We start from the raw sequence: 21,423 nt of genomic DNA on the forward strand, positions 1-21,423 counted from the left end.
CATGGCTTACAATTCATTCTTTTCACCTTTTTGCTTAACCATATGACTTGGAGAGATTTCAATTTCACTACCTATAGAACTACCTTATTTTTTAACAGTAAATAATATGACATTTTATATTTATGTGTATATGTATATACTTTACATATATGTATAGATATTGATGTGTATATTGTTTGACATATATGCGGACATTTGGGGCATGTGTTTTTCCACTGTTAAAAACAACATAACAACAGAGCAGCCTGGGTGACTCGGCAGTTTAGCGCCGCCTGCAGCCCAGGGCCTGATCCTGGGGTCCCAGGATCGAGTCCCGTGTATCAGGCTCCCTGCATAGAGCCTGCTTCTCCCTCTGCCTGTGTCTCTGCCCCCGCCCCCCCCCCCCCCAGTCTGTCATGAATAAATAAGTAAAATCTTAAAAAAAAAAAAACCCACAACATAACAACAACAACAAAGAAACAACCTAACAAAGGACATCTTTGTCCATGCTTTTCCATACACATAATTGAGGAATTCTCTAGAGGATAGACCCAGAAGTAAAATTCCTGATAGAAAGGAAAGTGCACATTTAATTTGAATGAATGTTCTGCCAATTTACACTCCCAATAGCAGTGTTTCAGACTTCCCATTTCCCCACACTCTCTTGAACACTAGATATTATTAATATTATACTTTTTTGCCAAAATAAAATATTTCATTTGACTTGATTCGGATGTCCCTTATTTCTAATAAACATTTTTCATATGTTCACTGCTTATTTATCTTTCCTTTCCTATGAATTACTTGTTCCTATTTTTTACTTATTCTTATCATTTTTGTGGAAACTCTTTATACATCCTGGATATTAATTCACATCTGTTATGCATGTTTCACGTATTTCTCCCAGCCTGTCAATTGCCTTTTAACTTTGTTTATAGGTCTTTTTTTGTCAGACAGAAACAATTAGTTTTGACACAGTCGATTTATCAATTTTTTCTTTTATGGTTTTGTTTTTATTGTATCTTCCCTAAGAAGGTCTTTGCTACCCCAAGGTCATATTTTTTTCTAATTTTCTTCTAATACGTGTGTTGCGTTCCCCTTGCTTATGAAGCCTGGTCAACTTGAAATTTATTATTTTGTTATGGTGGAAAGTGGGCTCTAACTACTTTTTCCAAATCGATAGCTTCTGTTATTAGTGGCTCACCTTTATTCCCACTTTCCATAGATTTTCATTTAGGCATTCACCCCATTCCCATCTATCCCTTGGGCTTTGGGGCTGGGCCTCTTGAGTTTAGGGGTAATCCCATACATCTTGCCAAAACACCAGAGCATGGCGTTGCATTGGTCATGATGATTAGTTCAGGATCAACAATATGACCAGATTTTTTTTTTATTTTTTTTAATTTTTATTTATTTATGATAGTCAGAGAGAGAGAGAGAGAGAGAGAGAGAGAGGCAGAGACACAGGCAGAGGGAGAAGCAGGCTCCATGCACTGGGAGCCCGATGTGGGATTCGATCCCGGGTCTCCAGGATCGTGCCCTGGGCCAAAGGCAGGCGCCAAACTGCTGCGCCACCCAGGGATCCCCAACAATATGACCAGATTAAGGTGAGGGGGAGTTCATTGAGTGCACCTGGGTGACATACTGTGCTCACTTCTAAAAGATAGCACTTGGAGGGGGAAAAACTGCAATAACACCCTTTCTTCCTTTGGACACCATGGTTTGTGGCTATGGATTCAGGGGTTACTATGTCTCCTTGGCTACCATGAGAGAAGCCAACCTGAGGGTGAGGACACCTGCAGAGATGGGCATGGCTATGAATGAAGCCTGGAGAATGGACTCAGCACCACTGGATTGAGCCATCCTTGAAGCCTTGCTACCACCGTATCTACCCCCGGCCCTTTGGAGGTATGCAAGCAATATATCTCCTTATGAGTGAAAACTAATTGAGTCAAGATCTGTGTTAAGGGCGACAGGCAGCCACTTGATACAACAAACAGTTGCTTCAGTGTTACCCGTGACCTGTCAGTCCACCCCCAATCATTAGTTAGAAATGCTATCATGTCATCATAGACACCTGTATGGGCGCATTCTCCAGCTGACATCTTGTCATTCTCAGGACTGCGGCCGATGTAATTATAATATATTTCCCACTGGTACAGTAGATCCCTCTTGCTCATACTCTTTTTTCAAAAGTGCCTGGCTATTCTTGTTCTTCTCTCGAATGAAATTCAAGAGAATTTCATTGAATGGAATTGAAATTAAGTCGATTAAGTTCTATAGAATTCAGCTGGGATTTTGATGGGAAGTGGATTTGAATTTGGGGAGGATTGCCACCTACACAATGTTGAGCCTCCCCAGCCGGGAGCATCAGATGTCTCTCCATTTCTGTAGATCCTCTTCAGTGACCCTCAGCAGAGTTTTATAGTTTTTCCATAAAAGCCTTGTTCATATCTCACTGGATTCATTCCGTGGGACTTTAGAGGCATTTGTTTGTTGGTTTGGGGTTTCTATTTTGTATATCTGTTTTTTTAAGTGGTGGCATGGAGGGAGGCTTTGGGTTTTGGCTGTTGTTTTGATACTCAACCATCGTGCCGTAATCTTATTATTTAACGGTGTGTCATTTCATTCTTTTGAATTTCCTAGGTAGATAATCGTATTCTCTGAAAATAACATTTTCCTCATTCATCCTTCTTTTATTTGTTCTCCATCCTTCTTTTTCTTCCCTTGACGCAACCTCCAGAATCTTGTTTGAACAAAACGGGCATCTGTGTATTGTTTCCAGGCAGAATGGAGATGCTTCTAATGTTTTTTGGAAGTTCTGGAATTAAGGAAGTTTAATTTTCTTCCTGCATTGCTGAGATTTCTTTTTTAAGTGAGGAAAATAGAATTTTATCAAGTGCTTTTTTTGGTGTGTATTGAGACAACCACATAGAATTTTCCTTTATCATGCAGTGAATTATATTAACACATTTTATGATGTTGAATCAGCCTATATTAGTAGGATAAACCCAAATTGTTTATGAGGTATAATTCTTCATTGCTCAATTTGATTTGCTAATATTTTATTTTGGATTGGGGCAGCAAGATACAAAAGTGAGATGAGTCCTTAGTTTTTCTTTGGTTGTTGTACCTTCCCTATCTGGTTCTAATACCTCCCAGACACTGCTTCTCAGTCCCTTTGATGGACTCTAACCTGGCATGCTCTAGGGCTCAGGCTTTGATCTGCCTCCGCTCTCCCTCCACACCTGCTCCCAGATGATCTCCCCCGGACCTGTGGCTTTAGTACCACCTATATGCTGGCAGCTCCCAGATGTATAACTTCGGCCCAGTCTTTCCCATTTCCAGACTCCTATAACCAGCACTCATATCCACTAAACACGTCCAGAGCGGAATCTCTAATTTCCCCTCTCAAAGATGTTCCTCCCACAACCCTTCTCAACCGCAAATGGCAACACCATTCCCTGGTTGCTCAGACCCAAAACTTTGGAATCAATCTTAACTTCTCTTTGTCTTTCATACCTCACATCTCATCTATCAACAAACTTTTTGGTTTTACCAGGATCTGACTGCTCCTCATTGCCTCCAGCCAGCCCAAACTGCCATCTCATCTGCATCATTGCAATAGCTTCTAACTGGTCTCCCAGCTTAGCTTCCATTCTTGCCCTCCTTCATTCTGTGACACAGCATGGTATTCCCCAACCCCTCCATCCCAGTCACTCTTCTATCCACGTCGGCCTCCATGTTTTGTCTCCACCACGCCCAGCATGCTTCAGCCCCAGGGATTTTGCACCTGCTGCATCTTCTCCCTGGATCACCATCTGTCTTTCTTCCTTACTTCCTTCTGGCCTCTGTTCAAATGATTCCTTATCCTGAGGACTTCCGCAACCACCTTACCAACACCTCACTTCCTCACTCCCTGCATGCCTCATACTGCTTATTTTTGCCCTGTGGCACTTACCTCCATTTGACATACCATGTATTCATTTGTTTGTTCATTGTCTGTCTCCTCCAAATTGGATGTCATCTCCATGAAGGCAGAGGCTTGCCTGTTTTGTTTGCTGCTATATCCCCAGCACCAGCATTATTCCTGCGCATAATGGGTTGTCTCATAAACATTTGTTGAAGTAGAGAATGATTTTTCTTTTGCATTTGTGGATTGACTTTAATGCCAGAGAATTCTACACATATATCTCACTTTTATCCTTGAAAAATATTTGCAATGGAAACAGGGACAGAATCATAGAATCGTGCTTTTCTTTTCTTATTTTTCTCCACAGATGTGAAAGCTGAAGCCCAGAGAGCCTAAGGGATTTCTCAAGGTCAAGAGCCAGCTGATGGTCGTGTTGGGGTTGAATCTGTACCTCGTGTAGACCTGAGGGACTCCCAGAGTATCAGGAGCTGGGGAGCTGTCGGGGGCTGGAAGCACGGATCAGGTGAGATGAGAAGACTCTGTGATCTGTCCTCCCTCACCTGCTGTCCTACTTTCCTAGAGATAAGACATTAGACAAGCCATCAGAGAGAGCATGGGTGTAGGCTCTGGCTTCGTAATCAGTTGTTGACTCTGGGCGCTTGTAAATGAGGATGTTCCTATCTTGTGTGTGCTGACCACCTGCTGTTGGCCTCTCCGGGCCCCTCTCCACCCTTCTTCACCCTGCTTGGGCCCACCCCACCCCACCCCTAGGCTTGCCCACTTGCACAGAATCAATGAGCTTCCTTGCTCTCCGGTCCCTGATTGCTCTCTAGCGGGTGGCATCTGTACAATATTGGAGGACAGGAGAACAGTAAGGTCAAGGACTTATACCCCAAATGCCTACCTTGCAGGATCCCCACATAAGGGCTGTGTCCCTCGACCCATGGCCACAGCTCCTAACACTACCCGAAAGCTACTCTCTCCCAGTGCCCAGTAACTATTCCCTCTGTTGTCCCTTCAGGTCCAGGGGAAGTGAGGGACCTTGCAGGATCCTTGGTTAGTTTCCTTAACCTCCCTGCACCTCTGTCAGCAGTTGTCAACTCTCTTCATAGTATGGAGGTTGACTGTGTCACTGCCCCCTTGGGGTCCCCGACTGTCATTACAGCTCCAAGGACTCCACGAGGTAACCTAAGAGCCAGAGACAGCCCTTGACACAATGCAGAGGCTCTCCAAATGATAGTCCCTCCTCTTCTCTTCTGGGAGAGCCAAAAAGGATTGCTGACAGGCAGGACAAGGGAGATGAGGCCCCAGTCGGGAGACCTGGGCTCTGTAGTGCAGCGTAGGCACCACAGAAGAGACATGACCACTCCCAGGGCAGCGCGAGTGATGCTCTTGTCCCCTCTTCCTCCTTACCTGTGTCCTGCAGTTGGGAAGACCCTGTAGTTGGTCTCAGGGCTGGAGGTGCATGTTGAGGGAGGCAGGTGGGGGGACAGGGGAGGGTGGAGGTAACTTCTAACAACCTGCTCTTTTGCCATCTTATAGCAATTTACAGCTCCTCGGTCCCACTGGCCTTCCCCTAGGCCACCCCCGGGCTGAGACACAGCTGCCCATTCCCACCCCACCCTGCCCAAAGCAGTAGCCTGGCAGCCTCTGTCCATGCCCCAGCCTGGCAGCGAGAGACAGGGCTGTCAGATTGCATCACATCAGTGCTTGCACTGGAACTCCAGCTGGGCCAAGTGACCTTGTAGGTTTTGAGGAACATGGGCAGTGGAGAAGGAGATAAATAGCCTGGTTGGATTTATAGCATCTTTTCAGGCAGGGAGAGGTGGGAGCCAGCCCTCCCTTGAACACCAGTCACCCCCACCTACCCAATCTTGCAATCACTCTTTGCCATCTGTACCTTCAAGGGTCTTGCAGCAGGTGGGAGTCAGGCTAGACTTCAGGGTGACCATTCTGATTCTAAAGGCGACAAAGTACTCGTTAACAAGGAAAGGAGAGATTTCTTGTTCAGGGTAAAGAAGGCTCAACTCCTCTTGGAGCCCACATTTTCCCATGAGTGCCTGAATTACCACAATCTACTTCTGCCAAGCACTTTGGTGTTTTAAATGCAGGATCTCCCTTGAGCTTCACAACACCCCCACAAGGCAGGAATGTTTAGCTGTATTTACTATGGTGGAGGAACCAGAAGCCCAGAGAAAGCTAAATGAACTGTCCAAGAGGCAGAGGGGAGACTCAAATCCAACTTGGCTGACTCCATAACCAGATGAAGACTTTCCCTGCAGGTTATTTTCAGTGATGAGATCATTCATTTGCCCTTTTCTCCCTCCTCCCTCCAGCTCACTGATGGTGGGTAGCATGGAAACCAAAGCTAAGTCAAGATTTTGGTCTAATCTCATCTAGGTCACCTTCCTGGAAGAGGTGATAGGAAGGAGGTACCATTGAGAATAATGCTCTCTGTAGATGGGGGATCTTGAAAAGGAACGGCCATTCTGAATCTCGAAGGGCTGCCCCAGAGAGGCCACTTATCATCCTGAAGGATGACCCTTCCCCACCTCGCCTCTCCCCTGGCACAGGCATCATTTTCCTTCCCCCACCTCTTTGGTGTCTTGGCAGCAGAAGGGACTTCAGTTAGACTTTGGGAAGGATTTCCCTATTCTTCCATTGAGAACCGTCTTATACAGTTGTATATCCACCCAGGGAGATCACAGTGCGGATCCTGTTGCTGTTTCTTGCCATTGTGCTTGGGTTCAGCCAGTTGTACTCCTTTTGTCTTTTGTTTTTGCTTTTTTATTCCTCTCCTAGTTGTCTACAGGCTTCCTTGATGCAGAGCAATCACCTCATGGAGCATGGCCCCGAAGCTGAGGGGTGGAGTGGAAGCTGTGTTTGGGGGTGACGGTGACATAATCTTGAAAAAGCTCCATCTGTCATCTCTGGCCTTTTACTGTTATAACAGCACTTATGGTCCTAGCCAACTGCTGAGGAATCTGTCTGTGGTTTAATTAGCCTATAACTCCAGCCTCCCCCACCATGCAAGAATGCAATAAACAGCTTCCATCCTCTTAGTGGGGCTGGGCAGCCACAGCAGGGGCAGCCACATGAGGCCTTGGGGCCAGTGAGGTCTTTGAGGGCAAATGAAGGACTCAGGCACCTGCGGGGAATGACTCTTGACTGGTGCCTCCCCTCCCTGCTTGGGCCACAGGAGACCAGTTGGTGTGCTCAGAGGAAACAACAATGACAATACAACAATCCCTCAGATCTACAGAGTTTTCCATTCAGCAAGAGCTTTCTCGGATGCTTTCTCATCAGGTACCCCTCTGGACTTCAGTTTCTTCTTCTCTGAAACAAGGGCATTGGACTCAATGATTCCCAAAGACTTTTCCCCATCCAGGCTGTCTGATGGTTCCATTATCCTAACAAAACTCCAGGGACAAGACTGGAGCTGGTGTCCATTAGCCTCATTTTATAGTTGAGAATACTGAGGAGCAGAGAAGGGAAGTGATTTGCCCTAAGTCACTCAGAGAACCCTGCCAGGGCCAGGCCTGGCATGTGGTGAGGTGAGGAACCCTGCCTGAGCCTGCCCTACCGCCCTGCAGGGGAGGGTGGCTGGTGAGCTCTGGGTGGTGCCGGGTGCTGTATCCCTACGGCCTAGAACAGTGCCTGGCATGTGGGAGATGCTCCAAAAATGCTGGTCAGTGAACACATGAGCAGATGGCCCGGCCCCTGTGATCTCAGGGCCCCCACTCACAATGCCCCGTGGTGCTGGTGTGGGGCCCAGACACGGAGCCACGTGTGTACTGTCAGTAGAAGATGCTGGACCGCAGAGGGTTCCGGGATCAGATAAAACTCCCGCACTTCTCTGGCTGCATGGGAGCACCCCCTGACTTCCTGCTTGCTTCCCTCGCTTCACCCAGTCCCCTCAGAGCATGTGATGGATGCTCTGCCAGGGAGGAAGGGTTCGATCTGGGTTTCCAATCTCCTCTGGATGCACCACCGCCAAAATACAATACACAATTACGGGGACACGATACATCAGTGATCACTGAGGGAAAGAAACCCCATTTGGGCGGCAGAGCTAACGGCTGGTATCTAAACTTATGACTAGAGTCAGCTCAGAGCCCCTCTGGTTCTGCTACAGGAAGCCAGCAGTCGCCCACGGTGACAACTCAGCGCCCCTTCTCCAACCCCAGCCACGCCCTGGGCCCCACTCCCCTCCCACCCCAGTCCCTCCTTCCAGACCTCAGAGCCCCAGCTCTTTCCCTTCTGCTCTGACGGGGCTGTCACCACTCTGTGCCACGGGTTTCCCTGTCCTCCAGCCCGGCTGTTGCAGGCGCTCAATCTTCCCAATTGCCCCTCTTTGCTGCCTTCCAAAGCCAGAACGAAAGCCCCCCTCCTTCCAGGAGATTGTCTGCTGGGCCATTTGGAGAACAGATTGGAGGCGACCAAGATCCTACAAGACAAGAGGCAATTGTGCGGCACCTGCACACACCCGAGGGCCATGGTTTCTGGCTTCTACCTGCCACCACTGGCTTCTGGCTCTGCCACCAGAGACTTGAAATCACAACCAGGGGAGCCCAGGAGATAAAAACTAGTGCCCACTCCAGAGCCCACCTGTCTCAGAAGCTGAATGGCTTCTGAGAGGCCTCCTGCCTCGGCCACACCTGCCCCAGTGGGGGTACACCCAGGATCAGTCCAACAGAGCAGTTCCTCCCTTCAACATCCCCTCCTCTTAGGAGCTTTGTTTTTTGTTTTTTGTTTTTAATTTTTATTTATTTATGATAGTCACACACACACACAGAGAGAGAGAGAGGCAGAGACATAGGCAGAGGGAGAAGCAGGCTCCATGCACCGGGAGCCCGATATGGGATTCGATCCCGGGTCTCCAGGATCGCGCCCTGGGCCAAAGGCAGGTGCTAAATCGCTGCGCCACCCAGGGATCCCTCTTAGGAGCTTTGAAACCTGGGGTTCATGCTCAGGATGTGTGAACCCTTGAAACCGCACCACAAGTTGGGTACGTGTGTATGTCTGTACTTCTTCGGAAGGAGTTTTCATAGCCTTCATCAGATCCCCCATCCTTTTAGAATAAAAACTCTGCCTGTGCCCTATCTGAAGGTGAGCATGAGGGCAGAGCTACCTTAAATTGAGTAGGAGTTTTGAAGTTTATTTTATGGCCTTGAGTCTTGAGTTACATTTTCTTGGCATGTGGATGGGTCCTCTTTTTCTGGTTTGATAAGCACGTTGGTCACTTAGGTACATGCATAGAAGCAACCTGCCCCAGAGCCGGGGTCACAATTCAGCCCTAGAACAATGAGGACATGGGCTAAACAGCATCAAAGTGGAACCCAAGCCCCATCATGGCCCATCCGGCCCGAGTTCCCAGCATGCAGTTGATAACCAGACTGGACACCCACCGGGGATGACCGCCGTCCCAGGTCAGGGTTCCTTGGAGCACACCCTCTTCCCCCAAGCCTGTGGGCTTTCGGGGAGACCTAGCTGAGCCCCACTGCTAGCCAGCCCGTGAGAACCCCAGGCAAATCTGCTCGTTTATGATAAGGCCCTTCAGCTTCTGGATTTTTCAGGAAGGCAGTGTTGAGCTCACTTGTCTCGCTGAGAAAACAGAAAGGCCTGTAGACCAAGAAGTATCCTCGAGGTCTGTTGATAAATACCACAGCTTTTCAGCCTGCTGAGACTGTATGATCTTTGTTGAATCACCTAATCTACTCGGCTAATTATGCCCATTTTCTCTTCTCGAGCTCTCTCTCACTCTCCCTTCCTCGTCACAATGTGGCACTTCAGAAACTCGGAGGAATTTCAAGGAGCCGGCTGGGTCTCTGTGGAGTACACCGCATTATCTCATTACCGTCCTGCCTGGTGATCGGATTCCGTTAGCTGACTCTCTTTATTAGCAGGCAAAGGCAAACTTATGAAATACCTTTAAACCTGGATTTCCTTAACAATATATCATTGGGGAACTGACAGCCCTCGCTCGCTTCCCTCTGCCAGAAAGAATTAAGATTGTTCCCAATTTAATCTCTCTTCCGCATCGGAGGCGGATATTTGTTGTTTTAGCAGTAAACTTGTAGTAGAGGTTCTGGGGGAGGAGGCTTCGGGTTGTCGCAGAATAGCTTTGATAGGTGTCCCATGTCCCTCTATGCAGACGGAGCTGACCCTGGCTTCGAGGAGCCTGGACAGAGGTCCCCGGTTCCAGCCTGGATGGAAATGGTCACTGTCTTTGTAGTTCCAGGAACAGGTGTTGGCGTGGCGGCCAGGCTGTCATGGACACTGCTCACCGTAATGCCATCTAGTTCCTTGGCCTTCTGGCTTCCTGAGAACAGAGTCACCTGGCTGGCTCTTGATGGGGTTCAGCGCTGCCCTGGCTGGATACCCAAGGGTATGGTGCAGGGGTTGGGTGCCCTGCTCGGATCCCCTTGGCTGGCCCGGTGCACTCACTCCCCCAGCTGAATGTCAGTGGCTAAAGCTCACAGCTGCCCCCTTCTTTAGAGAATGAGCCTTAGACGAATAGGAGCCACCTGACCCCAGAGGGTAGCAACACCCTGCCCTAGTCACCTTGCCTGAAGCCATCAACTTCTGACTGACTCAGGAGCACAGAGGACCAGCCCTCCCTCCCCGCCCCCCCACCTCCCCACCTCAAGGTGAGTCTGATTTTTCGGTATAACCCACACTCCTGGGCCCCAGGGGAACCAGGCTGAAGCTGATCTCAGCCCAGACCTCATTCCCTCATCTGCTTCTCTTCTGCTTCCCCAGTAACTCACATTCCCTGGGTTCAGCCTTTAGGAAATGGTTGCCTTTGGGCTGCTTGGGTTTCCGGGCTCTGCTGGGCCTCCTCTGGAATCACTTGGTGTGCGTGGCAAGGAGTCCCCGCCATGGACAGTCAAGGCTGGCAGGACCATGCAGTCAAGCCATGAGCAGTCACTGAGGCCCCACGTTCACTGCCTGAGCACCCTCTGGCCTCAAGGGACAGGCGTGACTGGGAGTGCATGGACCCATACTGCCTGCCTGGCAGGGGCTGCCTAGGATGCTCTTCCCCCCTCCCTACCTGCTAGCCGAGCACATAAGCCGCCCTGGGAGGCTGCTCTGAACCATGGCCTCTTAGATCTGCGTGGCCCCACCAGAGCCGTGGAACCTGACCAGGGCGCACACTGCCAAGCACATCGCATCCCTCCAGGCGCTCTGCATGGAGATGTGCAAGGCTGCAGAGGAGAGGAGGGGAGAACTGTGTTGGAAAATCCTATTATCTAGCCAGGCCCCCATTGACAGCCCATGCATGAAACCCACTTACAAAGTGTTGAGTCAAAGCCTCACGGACCGCCTGTTCTCACGGGAGCCCGCCCATCACCCTGCCCACCGCCTCCGCACGCAGGATGCCAGGCCGCCCGCTGTCCGCGCTGGCTTGCTCTAGAGCTGTCAGTGCCCCGGGCCGGCCAGCCCCCTGGCTCCTGCTAATGTCGGGAGAATTTATTACAGTGACAGAAGAGAAACACTTTGAGGAAAGCATGATGGTTTTCTGATCGCCACTTTGCTGATGGCTTGAGTGCACCCAAGCGAGATTCTTGGAACTGTGAGGGTTTTTTGAAGGTCCTACTGTCTGTCCATCTTCCGGCACCAGATGCAGGCAATGCCACAGAGGCTGGGGTGGCACTTGTAATCAGGGGGCAAGGCACTTAACCTCCCTGAGCCTTGGCTTCCTTCTCTGGAAAAGGGAATGCCCTTTCCAGCTGAGGTCAAGTGCCCATATTAAGTGACCAGTGCATAGCAGGTCCTCAGATACACTTTTATTATTATTTTTCACCTCAGCCAAAACAGTTCATACAACAGTTCAACAGTTCATACAGTTCGGGCCAGGGAAGGAGAGGCTACTGCTTTTTTTTTTTTTTTTTTTTACTGCTTTTCTTTGTAGACTACTTTGATAGCTCTTTTTTTTTTTCAAAGATTTTATTTATTTATTCATGAGAGACACAGAGAGAGGCAGAGACACAGGCAGAGGGAGAAGCAGGCTTCGTGTTGGGGAACCCGATGTGGGACTCGATCCCAGGACCCCAGGATCACGACCTGAGCCAAAGGCAGACGCTCAACCACTGAGCCACCCAGGAGTCCCTGGTAGGTCTTACATGTGTAACAGTCAAGAAGCTCATTTACTAGGCCACAGTACCTCCTGATAGAAATTATTCTGGTTTCAAAAGAGACGACTACTACTCCTTCCAGCTAACTCCAGTATAGTCCTGACGGCGTGCCAGGCACTGTTCTAAGTGTTCTGCTCACATTAAACTGCTCCAGCCTCACCACGACCCTATATGCTGGGTCCTGTTATTATCCTATTTTACAGAAGGAGAAAATGAGGAACAGCTATTGCCCAGAGTCAGAGCTATTAGTGAAAATGGAATAAGAAGATGTAGGAAAATGTTACAGGGAGACACTCTAAGATGCTCATGGTAAATTCGTTTAGCTGATTCATGAGCTTTTCCCTTTTTTGTGGGTTCAGGGTGGGAGAGTCTCTGCTCTGCTTCACCTTGAGAAGTGGACCCGCTGTCCCCTCAATACACTGCTTTGAGTGTATTTGATCAGATTGGCACAGAAATCGGGCCACCTCATCTTTGACACTTACCCCTTCCTAAAACGTCCTGGTGAAGAAGTGGGGAGGAGCTCAGGGAGAAGGGCTGGGCCAGGCCTGTAAACCTCATCTCCCTGCTCCAAACTGGGGCTCTGATCACTAGGCCATATTTTGCCCACCAGTCAACAAGGCTCCTCTTCCCCAGTCTCCCACTCTGGGGGTCCTGCTTCCCAGCGGGGTGTATCCATCCCCCAGGGAGTGGGGCTCTAGTGCCTTCCCAAGGCAATAAGAGTGTGTCTCTGATCTCAGCTCTGAGGATTCTGGAGCTGACACAGAGGAACACATTGATGAAACAGGCAGGCTCTTGATGCAAGGCAAAGCCAGAGCCTCAAATTCTCCATTTGTGAAATGGGCATGAGAAAATAGTACTATTAGGGGACTGGGAGGGTTTAATGTGTAAAATGCAGTATCTGGCACATAGGTTAAATAAAGCTTGGCTATTACAGTGGCCAGACTCAAGATTACAAACTGCCTTGGCTCCGCTGTTCAGGTCATCCAATTTATCTGTAGGAAAGTTCACTTTTTTGTTTAAAACAGCCTTAAAATTCAGTGCCTCGAAATCAGTGTGAGGTCTTTTTCTCCCGGCTTGGTGTCCAACTCCATGCCAAGCAAGAGAGGAGAGGGGAAGGGAGGAGGGATCTGGAGTGAGTGGGTAGGCCTGGGTACAGACAGGGGAGATGTCCTTGGAGCTAAGATGTTTAGCGGTCTCCAGGTGAGTCTGTGGAGACCAGAGCTTGTTAGAAGCCTTTGCCAGCTGGCAGCAAGCCAGGCCCCATTACCTAACTAGGCCATCTCTGATGGGGCTTCCGGGGGGCGGCACTGCCCCGTCTGAGTGAATGGCATCCTCTAGATGCAGGTATGCTGCTCTGGCCCTAGATGGCGGTTTGCAGACTGTGGGTGCAGGACCCCCTCCTGGTCCTCCCGCCTCCCACAGCCACCTGGGATGGCCCGGGAGTGGAGAGCCCTCGGAGACTGAAGAAGGAACATGACTGCTGGCACGTTCCCAGCACCGTGACACTGCTCCGCAATCCACGGAACCGGAGCTAGCCTGGAACACAGAGGGGGCGCCAGGGTGGCTCAGTCGGTTGGGCATCTGCCTTCGGCTCCGGCCATCAGCCATGGTCCTGGGACAGAGTCCCGCATCGGGCTCCCTGCTCAGTGGGGAGCTGCTTCTCCCTCTCCTTCTGCTGTTACTCACTCACTCTCTAGTAAATAAATAAATAAATCTGCTGTTACTCACTCACTCTCTAGTAAATAAATAAATAAATCTAAAAAAAAAAATAGAAGGACCGCATCACTGGGGGATAACAGCTTCTAACAAAGGGGATGCTGCATCCCTTCTGTGACCAGGGGAGATTCCCATCAGCCTCTCAGCCTGGTAGTCTGTCCCCAGAGCTGGGCACCAGCCTCTCTTCTCTATCCCAAGGGCACTCGGAATGGACCCCCGACTCCATCAGAAGGCTGACACAGACCTGGGAGACCTCGTGAAAGGTTGCTGACCTGGACGGACACCGTGGGCCTCTTTGTAAATAAGCCAGGCAGGCCCGGGGAACTCCTGGGGACCACCGAGGGTCGTCTGACCCGCATGAAATGTCGATCTGCTTTGAAAGGAGTTTTTCAGCCACGCAGACAAGAAGGCATTTGTGCCTGTGGCAAGCAGGTAGCTGAAAACGAAGGCCTCCACGGATGGCTAGCACGACTCCTGCCCCTCCACCTGCCCCTCCTCCAATGCCCCTTGGCTTTGAGGAATGAGAAAAGGCAGAGGACAAGCCACTGGAGACTCATCCTCCCTTGGAGAGTGCTGTGGCTCTTGCTGAGCTGAATTCAGAGCCAGCAGGTCAGAAAGAGCTTCAGAGTTTCTACCTGAGCAGGGCCCTTGGGTGCCTTCACTCTCTCACGGGCCAGCCACCACCTATGACCCTGGTTGGAATTTAAAAAATACTGGGGGCTTTAAAAAATACTGATGCCTGGTCCCCGCCCAGAAATTCTCATTTTAATTAGAATGAGGTGGGGCCTGGGTATTGACTTTTTTTTTTTTTAAGATTTTATTTATTCATGAGAGACACACAGAGAGAGGCAGAGACATAGGCAGAGGGAGAAGCAGTTTCCCTGTGGGGAGCCCCATGCGGGACTCGATCCCAGAACCCCGGGATCATGACCTGAGTCAAAGGCGAATGCTCCACCACTGAGCCACCCAGGCATCCCAGAGCACTGAGATTTTTTAAAAGCTCCCTGGCCACATTTAATGTATAGCCAAGTCTGAGAACCACTGGGATCTACACACACATAAAGACAGCGAGGGTTCTGCATTCTGGCTTTGTAACAGAGTAGCTATCTCATCTCAAAGGTTGTCTTCAACTTCCCCAAATAGTGTCAGTATACCTTACTTAACGAGGATGTATTTTTTTATGAGATTATTTTGGAGGATATTGGAAAATTAAGCCAAGAAGGAATGCCTTTCATTAATAACAGAGAATTAATTTATAATAATTAAGTATATAATTAACTGTACTCAACAGACAACCTCTGTGGATTGTTGATGTCTCCAGACGGTGAGGTTAATGTTGGGAGACAGGTGGTCTGAAGCAAATCACAAGTGCACATCCTTGAGGCTTTGAAAAAACAAGAGAGTTTTATTTGTATTTATTTCTTTTTTGAAAGAGAGAATATGAGTGGGGGTGCAGAGGGAGAGGGAGAGAAAGTCAAGCAGACTCTCTCTCTGCTGAGCTCGGAGCCCAGGGGCTCCATCTCATGACCCTGAGATCATGACCTGAGCCGAAATCAAGAGTCAGATACTCAACTGACTGAGCCACCCAGGCGCCCCAAAACAAGAGGGTTTAAAAAAAAAACAAAAAACAAAATCTATTTACTTTGAAAAAATTATGGATTCACATTATATAACCACACACAATATAAAAACTAGGAAATTCACTTTGGTGAAATCCACAGACTGTATTAAAATCACAGACTTTTTGTTGACCTTCAATTCATTGGTTTCTTCATTCCTTCAAAAGACTTTTATCAAGGCCTGGGCATAGTTTTATCAAAGTGTGGTCTGTGGATCACCTGTATCAGATTCACCTGAGAAACTCATGGGAAATGCAAATTCCCAGGCCCCCAGGCTCAGACCTACTGAATCAGATGGCACAGGATTGGAACTGGAAAGTTAACACTTTTAGTAAGTTTCCCAGGTAGTTCTAAGGGTCACAAAAGTTGGAAGGCCTCTAAGCTGCTCTCTGGTGGGCACTGAGCTTAGTCCAGAAGATATATTTAGGAAAGACTAGTAATTGCCCTACTGGGTAGAGGAGACAGGTACTAACAGCAGTGACGGGCTGAAATAGAGCCATGGAATATAGCCGTATGTTGTAAGAGCATAGGGGTGGATGGGCAGGAGCTATGTAGGTCAGGCATATTTAAGTTGGGTTTTGACGGATGAGTAGGAGTTCAAGAGTTGGTCAAGATTGTAAAATCACAACAATAGCTTTGGCATATTGTCTCCCTTTGCCTTGAAGCTCATTCTCTGCAATGTGAGCTCCTTCATAGCAAGGAGGTGTGGTATCCACCTGTGTCTCCCCGATGCCTGGTACACTGAAGGTGCTCCATAAATGTTTGGCGAATCAAAGCATGAAAGCTCTGGCTGGCTAGATAAACAAAGGGCAGGAGGATGTTGGGTGACCAAGTGGAAGGGTAGATGAGTAGCTGGGGGGTAGCTGGGTCCTTGCATGAGCAGCGAGAGTAAGGGTCCTTTCCGGCAGCTGGAAAGAGCTGTTTTCTGGCCTGAAATGCTCAGCAGTTCTGTCCCCTGGAGCCCTCAGGGGAGGAGCTGGAAACCATGTGAGAAGATGCAGCGGGGCTGTGTGCAGAACAGGCTCATCCTGTACAGTTAAGCCCCACACACCCCCAGAACCCATGGAGACAACTGGCTTTGAGTTTGAGCTAAGTGGCCTTCACCCTGGGGAAAAAAATAAAAAAGACATTTACCCTGAAAGCACTCTTCTGCTCCTTAATAAGTATATTAATTTTAAATGCCAGAGGCAGACTCGTAAACTCTTTCTTGGAGGATTATGGCCACAGCCCCGCTTGCAGGGAGATTGCTGAGCCGGCCACTCGGGCTCCCATTAGCAGAGAGAGTGGGAATCGCTGTTTTACAGACAGCCTTGCAAAGGTCATTCCTGCCATGTGTTGGACGTGGAAGGAGCAGACGAGCTCTGCTGGCTCTTTATCTCCTTTGCTGGTCTTCCTAGGCCCGGGGAGTTGTGAAGGAGTGCCTCTGGGTTCCAGCACTGGATCAGAAGATGCTGGGAGGCGGAAGAGGAGCTCTCTGTTCTGAGGAACCCAAAGCATGGAGCTTCTAGAAGATGCAAACGTCCTGCTCTTGTCTGCAGTGCCACTGGATCGGATGCCTGGGGGGTGGGCACCCCAACACCGCTTGTCTGCCATGCTTCCCAAGTAAATCACAGGCCCGCTGGAGTTTGAGCTCTTTGCTGTGGGGAGACTGTCTCACCAAGGCTGTGTGTATACAGCCCCAGAGGCAGCTGAGTTTCCCAGCAAAGGATGCAGGTTGCGAAACCAGCACCCCTCAAGCTTTTCTTTTTTAAAAGATTGTATTTATTTATTCATGAGAGACACACAGAGAGAGGCAGAACAGGCAGAGGGAGAAGCAGACTCCCTGTGGGGAACCCGATGTGGGACTCGATCCTGGGACTCCAGGATCACACCCTGGGCCAAAGGCAAGCGCCCAACAGCTGAGCCACTGGGGCGTCCCCCCTCAAGCTTTCTGAGACTCCATTTATCCAACGATAAAATGGGAGTAATGCTCCCAACCTCAGAGTGTTGCGTGCATATTAGGGGGAAGTTCTGCGCAGAGCGCCACTGCAGAGAGGCCCCGAGTGTGAGCTGAGACTGAGCCAGGTACTGAAAAGTACCACTGGTTCCATTGCTGGGGACTGGACCCGCAAGACGCAGTGTGAGTTTCAAGAAATGTATGCAGTGCCCCCAGCCGCCCTGAAATTTGTGATCTGCCTTCCATACATTTTTTTTTTTTTTTTTGCTAGCTGGGTTCTCTTTACGGATTCTGCTCTGTAGGTGATCTATTCCCGCTTGACCCCAAGCCACCCACTCGACATTTTTCAATTAAGCGTTTCATTAAGCGTGTTGTTTTACTTAATGATCTCGTGTGCTTGGTCTAGGAGGGCCCTGGTGCCTGACCAGTAAAAAATGTAGGAAGCTTTGTTGCGATGTGCAAAGCCCAGGCGCTTCTCTGATGAGGTTCCTGCCGGGAAAGAGAAAGAAAGAAGGAAGGTTTCAACAGTTATTCCAGTGAAAAGTGTATTAACCGTCAAAAGAGTCTGTGTTGCTAACTTTTTGAGACAGGTTTATTGCATAACATATTGGGGAATGTTATCAGGATGGTTTATTTGCTTCATTCTTGTGCCAATCCCATTGCTGAGTGGAGGACACTTGTCAAAGGAACTCACCAGAATGCTTTCTCAGCATGGAGAGGCCCATGGGGTTGGATGCCCTGTAATTCATTACCTTTTTTTTTTTCCCCCCTGAGGAAATCTGAACACAGAGAGCTTGAAGCTGTGGGGGGCGGGGGGGGGGTGGCAGGGAGACTTCTGATTTATTCTGGGACATATAGACATTTAGACTCAATGGGGCCAAGAGGATTGGGCAGGTGACAAAGAGAGACTGTACTTAATTCCCATCGATGAAATGCCCAGCTCAGTAGAATCTCATATTTTAGAGAATTGCAGAGCTATTTGGCAATAATAAAGTCACAATTTCAGAAGTGATTCACAGACTTGGATGAACATGAGGCGTGCTTTTAGGTTTCGGGGCCATCCTTTGGGGTCCAATGTCAGGACATTCTGATGTGTCATAGCTTGTCACCAGGACTCCACAGTATCTCCAGAACCGTGGACTCACTGTGAAGTGCTGAGGCCCATCTCTGCACAATGGCAAGTTCTAGGAAAGCATCTTCTTAAACCTAGAGGCAGAAATGAACACATTCCACCATTCTTCTAAGAGTTTCAGGCATTAAAAAACAATATTCTCAGTGGCTTGATCAAAACTGATCGATGACCCGCACCAGGCCTATAACTGAGCACTTCGATAGGAATAAAATTAATTAAATGGGGTGTGCGTTTTTTCACCCTTCAACATTTGTATTGCTGCTAAAAATCCATACTTTTAAATATACTTCATTGTTATTCATTAAAACTGCGTGCAATCTGTACTTACAGCGCTTCAATCACATAGGCTGTAACCGAAAAAAACTGGGCATCTCGGGCGAATGTGCCTCCAGCAAGCAGATTGCTGTGTTCCCCAAACTGAGCAGCATTCAGCTTGAAGAGACAGAGCAGTCATAAGGCTGGGCTGAGCTGGCTCTTTCATAAACCTGGCAAAACATGATCAACGGACCCCAGAGGACTCACTGTTAAACTGGGTCTGCAATAAAGTGGCGGGTGTAAATCAGTGCCAGGGATTTAGAGAGGTCGCTTTCATATCCCGTGATGGGCCATCATTCCCCTCCTTGCAGCTCCTGCTCCCTCCCTGGCCTGCGGCTGCCCCTGGGTCCCCAGCCCTCTGCAGGACTCTCAGTACATTATTGTCCCTTAGCCCTTGCTTTGGGCGCTCCAATCCCACGTCCCCAGGTCCTCATTATTCTCCAGGTCTGGCCCCTGTCCTAGCAGGTGCCCCTCTCTCCTGGCCAGCCTCCTCTAGCCTGTACTGGCTTCTTCCGTCCTCTCCTCTGAGTCACTTCCAGGATATTCGCTGTCTGGGGGAACGTATCCTTTGATGCTCTTGGTTTTTCTAGGATTCTGTCAAAGATGAGATAGAGGGATCAAATACATGTGGTCACAATCAGAAGAGAAGCTCACAGGCAAAGTGTGCCCCAGAGAAGCAAAGCCTAGAATGATCCATCTCAGGCAATGGATTAATATCCACACTTGCTCTGGGCCTCGTGTCCGAGAGGGAGAGCATTCTTGCTGCACTGCGCTTGGTGGTTCAGCGGATGCACGCCCAGTGACAGCCAAGCAGGAAGCCCGACCCAGAGATCTGGGGCTGTAGCCAAAGAGTTGCTAGCATTACAAAGAATCGCTTTGATGTTTCCTATTTTGCCTTTACAATTCATTAAAATGATACACATGTCTCGAGAATATCTTTGTGGAACGTAATCCTTTCCTCTAAAATCTTTGGGTAAAATTTTATGCTTTGGGAAAAGATGCACCTCCCACTCTATCACCCTGTAGGCCCAGGGTCAGGGCTCCCTGTTTGAGAAACATAGACGTTCATTATCACAATTAATCTTCACCAGTAATTGAGTCGTGCCCATGAGGTGAGTGAGAGAACGGAGACTCGTGAACATCAAATGACTTTTTTGAGGTCATCCAGGGCTTGGATTAAAAATGTAGTCCCAAATCCCTATGCCTACCCATTCCCATTCAACTGAAGTACTTTGCTCTCCTGTCTGGCGAGCTGCCCTTGTCACTTGAAGAAGCAGCCTCAGACCTCGAAGCTGCTCGGGACATCCAGTTTTCAGAGTGTGGAGCGTGACCCCCACCCTCGCCTCTACCCCAAACCTCCCTGCTCCACATGTCCCTACAGCTACAGTGACAGCACACAGCTGGCTTGTCACTTAAGAGCAGCAGCTGGAAGTTCAGAGGGAACGGAGCCTCAGTACCTCCCCATCCATATAATTGGATTGTGGATTCAGCTGTTGCCTCCAGGAATGACAATTGTCAGAGTCACAGGGGGCTGGGTAAGTGGGGTGGCCTTAGCAGAGAGGGGCTGTCTGGAAGCCCTGGGGGTCCCCCTGTGGAGGCTCCACCAGTCCCTGGCAGCCTGGACCAAAGCCCAGGCTCCAGCAGGCGGGAGCCAGGTCATGGCTGGGGGACCTTTCTCCTTTGGACATTAGCCCGGGCAGGGCTGGCTCGGAGGGTGAGGCAGGTGGTGGGCACAGTGGAGGCCGTAGCCGGGAACCCCGTAGGACTGACTCCCTGGCCGCGGTCTGACATCAGGCAGCAAGGAGGGAAGAAGGGCCAGCTCTGTGACTCCCTGCTCATCCCCAGCCTCCAGGGCAGCAGCCTCTGTCACCTCCATCAGAGTCTTGATGAGGTTCAGGAGGACGATCTGATGATGTCGACTCCTGGCCATCCTTTGATGGATCCTCCGCCCCCGAGGATGCAGTCCAGATAGATGCCTCCTACTGACTTCCACTGCGGCTCACTGCCCGCCCTTCCTCTCCTCCCTGACCCTTAGCTTGTCCCAAACCTGCACTCTCATGTCATCCTTGTCAGTACTGGTACCTGCTTCTGCCCAGAACAGTGTCACTACTGGGACTGCCTGGCTAAGCCCCAATTATCAGGCAGGATTCAGGTTGAGCGCTGCCTCTCCCAGGAAGGCCCCCGTGACCATCCCAGCCTGGGCCAGGCAGTTGGGCGCACCCACAACTTTCACCCCATATCACAGCCATTAGCTCCACTCCTCTGTCTCTAGCGCTGGACTTTGAGCTCCTCAAGACCTCTTTTTCTCCAGTGCTGTGTGGGAGGTGCTGAGTAAATAGTTTTTGGGTAAATAAACTTGCTGGCACATGGGACTTGGCCAACAAGGAATGGTGGGAGGTTGCCAACAATAGCCGTAATGGCTGCCATTTATTGACTGCAACTGCATGCCAGGCACTGTGATGGGCAGGTGACACACACCAGCTCATTAAAGCCTCAGCACAGCCCTGTGGTTTGTCGTTCCCATTTTCCAAGTGGGGAAATGGAGCCTTAGTTTGTTGAGGTCACAAGGCAAGGGGGCTGAAAAGCCAAGATTTCATCGGAGGCCTGTCGGTTGGAAAAGTCTATGCTTTAGGCCAGCAGGGAACTTAGGCGGGTGCCCAGTGGCCCTGGACTTC

The sequence above is a fragment of the Nyctereutes procyonoides genome, unplaced genomic scaffold, assembly GCF_905146905.1.
Source record: "Nyctereutes procyonoides isolate TBG_1078 unplaced genomic scaffold, NYPRO_anot_genome, whole genome shotgun sequence".
Classification (NCBI taxonomy): Eukaryota; Metazoa; Chordata; class Mammalia; order Carnivora; family Canidae; genus Nyctereutes; species Nyctereutes procyonoides.